Source organism: Zingiber officinale, chromosome 2B, assembly GCF_018446385.1.
Source record: "Zingiber officinale cultivar Zhangliang chromosome 2B, Zo_v1.1, whole genome shotgun sequence".
Classification (NCBI taxonomy): Eukaryota; Viridiplantae; Streptophyta; class Magnoliopsida; order Zingiberales; family Zingiberaceae; genus Zingiber; species Zingiber officinale.
Window position 1 is genome coordinate 65,114,916 of NC_055989.1, and position 11,927 is coordinate 65,126,842.

An 11,927-nucleotide genomic window follows, 5' to 3' on the forward strand; every position below is an offset into this window, starting at 1 on the left:
GTTATTTAGTTGGTGTTACGTGACTAGTGGTAGTTACTTTCAATCACAAAAATAATTTTTGTAATGCATTAATTATTATTTTAAATGTTACTAATAAAATTAAATATGTTTAATAATATTTTTATATAAAAAATTATTTTTTAAAAAAAAAATATTTAATTTAAAAAAATATTATGGCTTCAAAATTTTCATCTAGAGCTTGAAAAGCACTGGGACGGTCACATATAAGTCTACCAGTAGAGCTGATCCATGCTATTTAAAGACCCTAAGCCAATTATGCTTCAATTTTATCTTTTGAGTACGATTTTTTTTTTTAAAAATTATTTTACATTATTTATCATAAAATATATACACCTATGAAAAAAAAAACACACAACTGAAAAAAAAAAAACACACAAGATAATTAGACGCAATTGATCTCTAAAATTTTGATATTTGATAATATACTTAAGTCTAGTCAGTTTCATCAAGGATTGATCTAGACAGGACTTGATATCTGAAAAAAAAAAAGAAGTCTAGACAGGACTAGATGACTAGCAAGAGTAAGTCTTAATCAAAGGATAGGAAGGTGAGAAGTCTACTGAGTGACTAGTCCTAACTGGAGGTTAGGCAGGAAAAAGTCCTGGTGAGTGAAGCTGGATAGTGGAAGTCCTGGTGAGTGAAGTCGGACCCTAGTGAGTGAAGGTAGGTAATGGAAATCCTAGTGAGTGAAGTCGGGCCCTAGTGAGTGAAGCCAGATAGTGGAAGTCTTGGTGAGTGAAGCCAGACCCTAGTGAGTGAAGCTAGGTGATGGAAATCCTGGTGAGTAAAGTCTGACAATGAAAGTCCTAGTGAATGAAGTTGGGCAACCCTACGAGGAGGTAACCTAGGTAATATGTGACCGACTGATTTTCGATCGATCGCATGTGGTCACAGTCGACAGGACCAGCAAGTTATTAATAATGCTAATACTATTTTGTCTTTACTATTTTATATCTATTGTGCAAACTCAATGTTGCAGACAAGTCTTAGTAGATCAGCTTGGTTAGATACTAAGCAGGGTCAGAGAAAGTCCAAATAGGTCTGAAGGATCAGATGTTTGGCAGGTAAGTGGAGGTAAGTTATTGGAGGAGAATGACTAAGTGAGGACGCGTCCTTGTTGAGTGGACAGTAGGCGTCGGTCTAATTTAGATCTATTTTGGAAACCTATATTGAGACCCTGACTAGATCCTAGTCTGGAAGACATGATCTAAGTCATAATTTGATCATATTCTTATTGTGTTAACTCTGTTTTGTAGGATAATTTTTATACCTGGACTAACTCTTTTTTGAGGAAAGAAGTGGCTGGAAAAGAGTGATCTGGGTGCCCGAAAGGGATCCGGGCGCCCGGACTAGCTTTACCCTAGTGGCTTGGCCAGACACCCGAACTATCCGGGCGCTCGGGGTTGGTCCAGACACTTGAACCAGAAAAGTCATCCAGAAGTTGAGTTGGAGAACGATGAGTACTGGCCAAATCCATCTTAATGGTCCATGCACCCGAAGGGGGTTTAGGCGCCCAGAGGTGGATAAACTTGACAGATCAAGTTTCGATGAAAGATCAGCACATCAGCAACGGTCCAGACACTCAGAGGAGTTATAGGTGCTCAAAATGGGTCTATATAAAGGCCTCCGACTAGTAGTTTCAGCAGATCATCTTCTACGACTTTCATATTCGTGCGTTGCTCCGAAAAGACTCCCACGACACCAAAAGGCTGCTCCGAAATTCGAAGAATAAAGACTTCTTCCATTTTCCTTTATGCTTGTCAGTAACATTTACATTTCAATTATTTGTACTTAACTTATAAATCCATTCCAAATTGATAGTGATTTCCCATCGAAAGCACTCTCATGTGTGGGCCTTGGAGTAGGAGTTGTCGAATGCTCCGAACCAAGTAAAAAATTACTTGTGTTAACGTTTGAATTTTTATGTCTCTTTTCCACTATGTTTTTTATTCTTTTTTTTTTAATAAAAGCGATGATCGCTATTCACCCCCCCCCCCCTCTAGCGTCTTTCCTATCCAACAAGTGGTATCAGAGTCAAGTTATATCTGAATTGATACAATTGGTACAACCGCCAATCAGACATGAGGGTGACTTTCAAAACCTTCTTTTAATTTTTCATTTCGATTTTGAGTTTTTCGATATAGTTCAAATTGGTGCAATTACCTCTTTGAAAAAAATCTTCTTGTCTCTTTTGTAATAACTTGAATTTGTGCAACACCAATCAGGTCTTTCTTTTCTCCCACACTACTTACCCTAAGACAAAGTCTTGACAACATTTTTAAGTTTTTCTTTTAGAAATTAATGGCCCAGAATGAAGGATACATCACCATTCATCTCCCTTTCTTCAACGGGGATAACTTCCCATATTAGAGGAAGCGTATGGAGGTGTACATGAAGATAGACTTCAACTAATGGTTCAACATCCGCAAAGGATACAAGCCTATGATTGACAACAACACCGGAATTCTGACGGACCCAGAAAATTAGAATTTGGAGATGAAAAAGACAATTCAATGTGGACTCACGAAGGCGAAATTGAACTGCGTCGGCCCATGCAAAAATGCAAAGGAACTTTGGGATAAATTCATCGAGTTACACAAAGAAACAAACGAGGCAAAGATAACTGAAAAAGATTTATATCTGAATAAATTACTTAACATCAAAATGTAGGAAGAAGAAAAGGTGACTTGGGATGAGGCATCTTCCGAAGAATCGGACGTTGAAGATCGTGAGCATCACAACTACCTCGCGTTGATAGCATCTGGACTGGAAACAAAAAGCGAGGCGGATCAAAACGACGAGTCCAAAGATGAATTAAGCCACGAGTCCGCATTTGTTTCCGAAGGCTCAAATGAGGTATCATCTATCTTAATTACTAAATTTTTTTAAAATAATACATGTCTGAATAAAAAATTAATTAGATCTAAAAAACAAACAGAAATACATTTTGAGAAAAATTAACGCCTCAAGAAATAAATTGAAAATAGAAATCCAAATCAAGCTGTAAAACTTAGGAGGGAAATATAATTTTAAAAGGTGAAATTAATAAACTCAAAAGATTATTAGAAACTTTCACCACAAGATCAAAAAATTTAGGCCTAATTCTTAAAACATAAAAAGTTGTATACAATAAGTTCAGATTCGGATATAAGTCCAGTTCTACAAATAAAACTTTCATCTAATTAATAAGTCAAAATTCAAAAACTAAATTTAAATCAAATAGCTATAAATTTCATTTTAAACCCAAGTTACAATCAAGTTTATTATAACTATAAAAATAATCGACATAAACTTAAAACTTAAATCCAAATTCAATAATTTAGGGGGAGACACCAAATTAGTTGGCACCTCCAAAATAATAGTTTACTTGGCAGGGTAATTAGGACTAGTTAAAAAAGGACAAAAATTTAATTTGAAAAATAGTACTCGAGAAGTTTTGGATGATAGTAGATTAGGGAAACTCTGTTTATGCATGTCTAGAAAAATATGACTTCAACTTGGTGCATTTGGCTTAGTGGAACTTGTTGGGACCGATTATGTAGCTAGAGGGGAGGGTGAATAGCTCGGTGCGCTTGTCGTGCTCTTCGTTGCTTGTTTCTTCAAAGATTTGCAGCAGAAAATACAAAGAAAACAACCACAACGCTAACACTAAGGATTTACTTGGTATCCACCTCACAAGAAGTGACTAATCCAAGGATCCACGCACTCACACACCCTCCACTATGAATAACACTCCTTTATAGTTACTACCAAAGGCGGAGAAGCCCTACAATACTCTCAATACAACAAGAAAGCAAGGGAAGATAAATACAAGAAATATCTTAGAAGATATGTAGTGAAAACCCTAACCCTAGCTTCTTCCTCTTCTTGTAGTCACGCCTCTTGACTTGGATGTCTCTCCAAGATCCTTCAAGAACTGGCGGTGAGAGTGGAGAACGCTGTGGAGAAGCTGCTGTGAAGATCGGGAGTGAACAGTGCAAGCGCTGCTGAAGGAATCGCACGCCAACGGCTTTATCCAGCGACAACGGTCGGATCCTGATCGATTGGATTGCTCCCAATCGATCGGGGAGGCTTTGGATCGATCGGATGATTGATCCAGAGTGCCTCTATGCTATCAGGAATTGCCTGGATTGATCGGTCGATCGATCCAGGGCTTATTGTGCGAAATCGCAGCTCCCAATCGATCCACTGATCGATTGGGGGCTCTAGATCGATCGACCGATCGATCCAGTGTTGTTCTGTGTGATCGCACACTCGTCCCAATCGATCCACTGATCGATTGGGAGGAGGCTTGTCACGAAGATTCACCCAATCGATCGGTCGATCGATTGGGCATGAGCCAATCGATCGGCTTATCGATCCAGCTCATGATTTCTCCCTAAAATCAAGTCTAAAGTCTCCTAAACCAACATTTGGTCAACCATGACCTGTTAGTTCATCGTGCCTAGCATCCGGTCACCCTTGACCTGCTGGGACACCCTCACCAAGTGTCCGGTCAATCCCTTTGGCCCACTTGGACTTTTCTCCTCGTGTCAAGTATCCAGTCAATCCCTTTGACTTACTTGGACTTTCCTTCTCGTGCCAAGTATCCGGTTAATCCCTTTGACCTACTTAGTCTTTCCAACACCAGATGTCCGATCAACCTTGACCCATCTGGATTTCCTCGTGCCTGGCTTCACTCACCAGGACTTCCAACTGCCTAGATTCACTCACTAGGTCTTTCACCTGGCTTCACTCACCAGGATTTCCAACTGCCTAACTTCCCAGTTAGGACTTTCACCTGGCTTCACTCACCAGGATTTCCCATTGCCTAACTTCCCAGTTAGGACTTTCACCTGGCTTCACTCACCAGGATTTTCCCGTCAAGTATCCAGTCAACCTTGACCTACTTGACTCTCCTTTACACATGAACAATTGCACCTGCAATCTTCATGTATTGACTACATGTATTGTCAAACATCGAAATCACAACATCAAAACTCGAGCTTGACTCAATTCAAGCTCAGTCAACACGGTCAACCTTGACCTGGGGAATATTGCACCAACAATCTCCCCTTTTTGATGTTTGACAATACCATATTTAAGTTAGGCTAATCTCATAGCCTTAACCTTCTTCATGCCACTAGGTAATGAAGACTTAAGTTAAACCCTACATTCTCCCCCTAAGAGGACAAACTCCCTCTTAGTTAATGAAGGCCTAACTTAAACCCTTTCATTCTCCCTCTATGAGGACAAACTCCCTTTTGGTTAATGAATGTCTAACTTAAACCCTTTCATTCTCCTCCTATTGACACATATCAACATAAGCAAACTCTCCCCCTGAAGAGTTACCTAACTTTGTTCACAACTTCACTTGTTGCTCACAACACAATAATGAAAGTCTCATACACTTGTTGTGTCAGAGCCACTTGTTGTGGTCACACACGATTCAAATGAAGGTCTCATACCCTTCATTATCATCACATGCTCATCCATGAGCATGCACCACTTGAACAATGAAGATATCCACTCTCCATTGTAGTCAAATGCCCAACCTTGAGAATTTTCACGACAGAAGGTTAACCACCTTCCAAGGTGTATGAAAATTAGATTTTCATGTCCTTAAAGAGTAACTCCCCCTAAAAACATGGTCATGACTTATGTCATTGCACCAACAATGACTTGGAATCCCTAATCCTTTAGGAAACCCAAATTTAGAAATTTTGAGATTCATAAATTCAATATTGAGACCAAACTTCAACCTAAACTTCGACTTAGTCTTCCTTAACCAATTCATTCTTGTTTTCATCATGAAAACTCCCCTTAAATGTGTATAAATATGTTTTGAGGGGTTTGGAATGGTTACCTAGACTAAAGATGGTCCAAAATACTGAAATTAGGCTTTACCAGCCAAAATCAGCATTCCCAATCGATTGGACCTGCTTGAATCGATCCACTAATCGATTCAGGAGGGCTGGATCGATCGGTGGATCGATCCAGGAAGCTTCTGTTCACAAGAAGCTTGCTCTCAATCGATCGCCCGATCGATTGAGACCCTTCAATCAATCGGGTGATCGATTGAAGCTCTGAAAAAGTTGAAATTCCATTTCAGTCAATTTCAGAAACCCCTAGAAAAATCTACAAAATTCCAAAAATCGTGAAAATTGTTGTAGACATTATTTAGGGCATATATTATCATGGAAAAATAATTTTCTATGAAAATACATTCTATTTTCAAAAATGGACACAAACTTGAAAACTTGTAAAAACTTTAGTGTTTTCTTCAAGTTTGTGTTCAACTATTCAATGATGATCACTATCAAAAGATAGCCTTCATCAAGGTTTTCCAAAATATATTTAAAATCATTTTCAAAACCAATATCCAACCATGCTCCTTGGGCTCAATGCACATGACTTGTACATTAACTTTCCCAATGATTGGAAAACACATAACTATGTGTTTTGATGAATCTAAAACTTAAAAGAATGCACTAAATCAATATCTTGAGTTTTGTTCATCATTCTAACATCTCATTTGTATCTAATGTGTACTAAAACACATACAAGTCACCTTATAGTTCTTTAGTGAGATGTAAACTTTGGTTTTGCCCTAATCTAGGGATCATGCATATCTATCTAGGCATTTTGAGTTGTAAACATCCACCAAGATGTTACTTATTAATAAATGCCATTAGTCCTTAATTTACAAGGAAATAAAATGATGCATGATGATGTTATGACATACATCAAAAAGAAATAATTTTCAAAAGAAAATTTCTATAACTACATGATGTATGTATGACATGACATAGTATTTTTGCGTTTTTCATAATAAAATGTGAATGCAAAAGCAAATATGATGTCATGACATATGATGGGCAAACAAGGCATGGCAATTTGGCATAAATAAAATACCTAGGTTGTCTACCTAAGTGTCTTTAAGCCTTAGCTAAATTAAGATTTAAACCTAGATTGCCCATTATTTCCCAAGAAAATGCCAATAATCCAATTTTTGGCATTTCTTTTGTTTTTCCTAATTTGTGTCAATTTAAATTAAACATATTCCTCAAATTTTGGCACAATTTACTCTTTTAAAGAGTAACCAATTGAGTTAAGGCACACATTGCCTTTAATTTCCTAGAAACATACCAAAATCTCAACTTGGTAGTTCTTATGATTTTCCCAATTTGTGTCACTTAAAATATCATCCAATTTATCAAATTGTGACACATTTTACTCTTCTCAGAGTAAACATATACCCCTTATCATTTTCAAAGGTTAATAATAACCTTGAAAATGCTCTCCGAGTGTCAACTTCATTATGATTGGGTTAACTATCCTTTCAATTTGAGTTGACACTCTCTAACCCATCTAAGAGGTAGAGAAAATGCTCCTAGGAACCCAAAACCTATTGGTGCTCCTTGGGTGTTCTAGGTACTCACTAGGGATAACCTCCCTAGATACCTTTCTAGTGACCTTGTTAGGCTTCTTAGAAGCCTTGGTCACTTTTTCTAGGTCAACCCTAGGGATTGCCTCCCTTGTGACCTTGTTAGTGACTTTCTTAGACTTCTTAGAAGTCTTAGTCACGTTTGTTGCAAAAATACTTCTAGGGATAACTTCCCTTGTATTTTTAACTTGATCACTTGACCTAGGGTTGGCTCCATAACTATATGGAACCCTATGGTAAGATATTACATCCTTCTTAGCCTTAAGTTTGTATCCCAAACCTCTATGGCCCTTGGATGACCCTTGTTGTCCTAAATCTAGGTTTTTCTCTTTTTGCCCTTTTAGGATATTTTCCATCCTTTTTAGGGTCTTTTCCATTTTATCAAGCCTTGACCTCAAGACTTGATTTTCTATCATTAAATCCTTAGTTTTTGGGTTTTCAATGAATCCATGAGCAATTTTATTTTTGGGCTTGTAACTAAAACTCTTAGTTTTCTTGCCTAGATTTTCATCTACCTTCCTAACCCTAGGTGTCGTAGTCTTAGCATGAAAAGCTACATAATTTTCCTTAAAGCTATCATGCTTTCTATTCTTATGGTAAATAGCATTAAAATGATAAAAGTTAGAACTACCATGCTTTTTACCATTATTTAAAGGGGTAGGCTCAATAAATGATACCTTTCTTTTTACCTTGAAGGCTCCCCCTTGACTTGTGCCTCCTCCAAGAGCCTTGACCGCTTTCTTCCCTTTGGGACATTGGCTCCGGTAATGTCCCTTTTGATTGCAAGAGAAGCACACAATGTGCTCCTTGCTCATCTTTGTTCCGTGGACGGTCTCCTTGGGCTTCACCTTGCCCTTTAGTGCCACTTGACTCTTCTTTTTGACCAATTTGGGGCACTTGCTCTTGTAGTGCCCATGTTCCCTACACTCAAAACATATAATATGATTTTTATTTTTATTTGAAACATTTATACCTTCATGTGTAGGGATGACATCTTCTCCTTTGGATCCGGAGGTAAAGGCTTCCTCTTGATCCGAAAGTGATACTCCTCCAGTGGATTCGACTTATCTTGTGGAGGTGGAAGCTTCTTCATCCTCTTCTCCTCTTGACCCGGATGTGGAGACTTCTCCTTCTTTTTGATCCGGTGTCAATGAAGGTCGCTCCCCCTCAATCCTAGAGGTGGAGACTTCTTCGTCTTCATCTTGTACATGGAACAAGGAGTATGCCCTCTCCTTGCCCTCTTCATTGCATTCCTTTGAAGATGAAGCTTCTTGGACTTCTTCTTCGGAAGATGAGCATCTCTCACCTTCAGAATTCTCCTCCTCTTGATCTTGCTCTAATGAGTCACCCTCTTTGGATTTTTCTTGGCTTGGTACAGTGGAGGGGATCTCATGAATCTTTGCCAATTTGCTCCATAGTTCTTTGGCATCTTCAAAATCTCCAATTTGCTCCAAGATGTTGCTTAGCAACAAATTGACCAAAAGCTTGGTCACTTTGTCATTGGCCTCACATCTTTGAATTTGTTCTTGGCTCCACTTGCTCCTCTTGAGTACTTTGCCCTTAGAATTTGTTGGAGCTTCAAATCCTTCCATTAGAGCAAACCATTGCTCTATCTCCATCATCAAGAAATTCTCGATCCTTGATTTCCAAAGATCGAAGCTTGTTAAAATAAATGATGGAGGCACCCTTGTATCGAATCCAAGTATGTCTTGGAATTCCATTAAAGTTGAGCTTGATAAAATCTTTGACTTGACGAATTTTGCTCCAAACTTCTTCACCCTCTAGCTCTTTTCCCTTTCCGGCGATGATTCCGGTGAAGAGCAACCTTGCTCTGATACCACTTGTTGGGACTGATTATGTAGCTAGAGGGGGGGGGGGGGTGAATAGCTCGGTGTGCTTGTCGTGCTCTTCGTTGCTTGTTTCTTCAAAGATGTGCAGCGGAAAATACAAAGAAAACAACCACAACGCTAACACTAAGGATTTACTTGGTATCCACCACACAAGAGGTGACTAATCCAAGGATCTACGCACTCACACACCCTCCACTATGAATAACACTCCTTTATGGTTACTACCAAATGCGGAGAAGCCCTACAATACTCTCAATACAACAAGAAAGCAAGGGAAGACAAATACAAGAAATATCTTAGAAGATATGTAGTGAAAACCCTAACCCTAGCTTCTTCCTCCTATTGTAGTCACGCCTCTTGACTTGAATGTCTCTCCAAGATCCTTCAAGAACTGGCGGTGAGAGTGGTGAATGCTGTGGAGAAGCTGCTGTGAAGATCGGGAGTGAACAGTGCAAGCGCTGCTGAAGGAATCGCACACCAACGACTTTATCTAGCGCCAACGATGGGATCCCGATCGGTTGGATTGCTCCCAATCGATTGGGGAGGCTTTGGATCGATCGGCTGATCGATCTAGAGTGCCTCTGTGCTCTCGGGAATTACCTGGATCGATCGACCGATCAATCCTGGGCTTATTGCGCGAAATCGCAGCTCCCAATCGATCCATTGATTGATTGGGGGCTCTGGATCGATCGACCGATCGATCCAGTGCTGTTCTGTGCGATCGCGCACTCGTCCCAATCGATCCACTGATCAATTAGGAGGAGGCTAGTCGCAAAGACTCGCCTATTCGATCGGCCGATCGATTGGGCATGAGCCAATCGATCGGCTGATCGATCCAGCTCATGATTTCTCCCTAAAATCAAGTCTAAAGCCTCCTAAACCAACATCTGGTCAACCATGACATGTTGGTTCATCGTGCCTAGCATCCGGTTCCCCTTGACCTGCTAGGACACCCTCACCAAGTGTCCGGTCAATCCCTTTGGCCCACTTGGACTTTTCTCCTCGTGCCAAGTATCCGGTCAATCCCTTTGACTTACTTGGACTTTCCTTCTCGTGCCAAGTATCCGGTCAATCCCTTTGACCTACTTGGTCTTTCCAACACCAGATGTCCGATCAGCCTTGATCCATCTGGATTTCCTCGTGCCTGGCTTCACTCACCAGGACTTCCAACTGCCTAGCTTCACTCACTAGGTCTTTCACCTAGCTTCACTCACCAGGATTTCCAACTGCCTAACTTCCCAATTAGGACTTTCACCTGGCTTCACTCACCAGGATTTCCCATTGCCTAACTTCCCAATTAGGACTTTCGCCTGGCTTCACTCACCAGGATTTCCCATTGCCTAACTTCCCAATTAGGACTTTCACCTGGCTCCACTCACCAGGATTTTCCCGTCAAGTATCCAGTCAACCTTGACCTACTTGACTCTCCTTTACACATGAGCAATTGCACCTGCAATCTTCATGTATTGACTACTTGTATTGTCAAACATCGAAATCACAACATAAAAACTCGAGCTTGACTCAATTCAAGCTCAGTCAACACGGTCAACCTTGACCTGGGGAATATTGCACCAACAGAACTAACTAAAACTACTCCTTACTAATCTTAACTTGTTAGACCAAAGTTTTGTACTAAGTTCAGTAGGCAGGACTATTTTGAAAAATTTTGAAGGTATGGTTACTCTAATGATATCCAGATGACTCACCTAGCTTAGACGTTTATCCAAAAAATGCATGTTCGTTAAACCCAAAACTAAACTTGAATCTAACACAAGTTAAACCAAACCCTAAAATTCAAACGTAACTCATCTTACAAAATTATAGGATTCCCTGATTGAAAATATAAATCGAGTGAGATAAATAAAGATTAAATTAAATTAAATTAAAATTATATTAAATTAAATTAAAAATTTTAATTTAAAAATAAAATAAATTAAAATTAAAATTAAATTAAATTAAATTTTTTAAAAAATAATTTAAATTAAATTAACTAAAACCTAAAATAAAAAATTAAAACTTAATTAAATAGAATATAAATTCAAACATAAATTTGAAGTTCAATATTTATTTATCTTAGTTAATTATATCAAAAATTTATTAAGCTATCTAAATTTAATTAAATTCAAGTAATAATCAATTAACTCAAATTTTAATTAATTAATCCTAATTTAATAATTCATTTAATAATATAAATTTAATCAATCAATCAAATCAATACTAGTGTAAATTAATTAACTGAATAAAATTAATTACTTTTAATAATTAATTCAATATTTACTATTAATCCAAAAATAATTGTAACTTATTTGTTAATTCAAATTAAGATTAAATTATATGAAATTATAGTCAATCTTAGTTGATAAGTTAATAACAAATTCAACTATTAACATTTGATTGATTCAATTACTCTAAAATTAATTTGACTAAAACACTTAATATAAAAATAATCTTAACTTAACTTAGATACAATCCAAGATTAATTTAAAATTTTATTTCAAAATTTAGAATAATTAAGTAATCCATGATTAATTAATGATTCAAGACTTTAATTAATTAAACTTAATTCATGATTAATTTTAGATTATTTAAGTTAGAATTTTTAATCTAAAATAAATTAAAAATCAAATTAT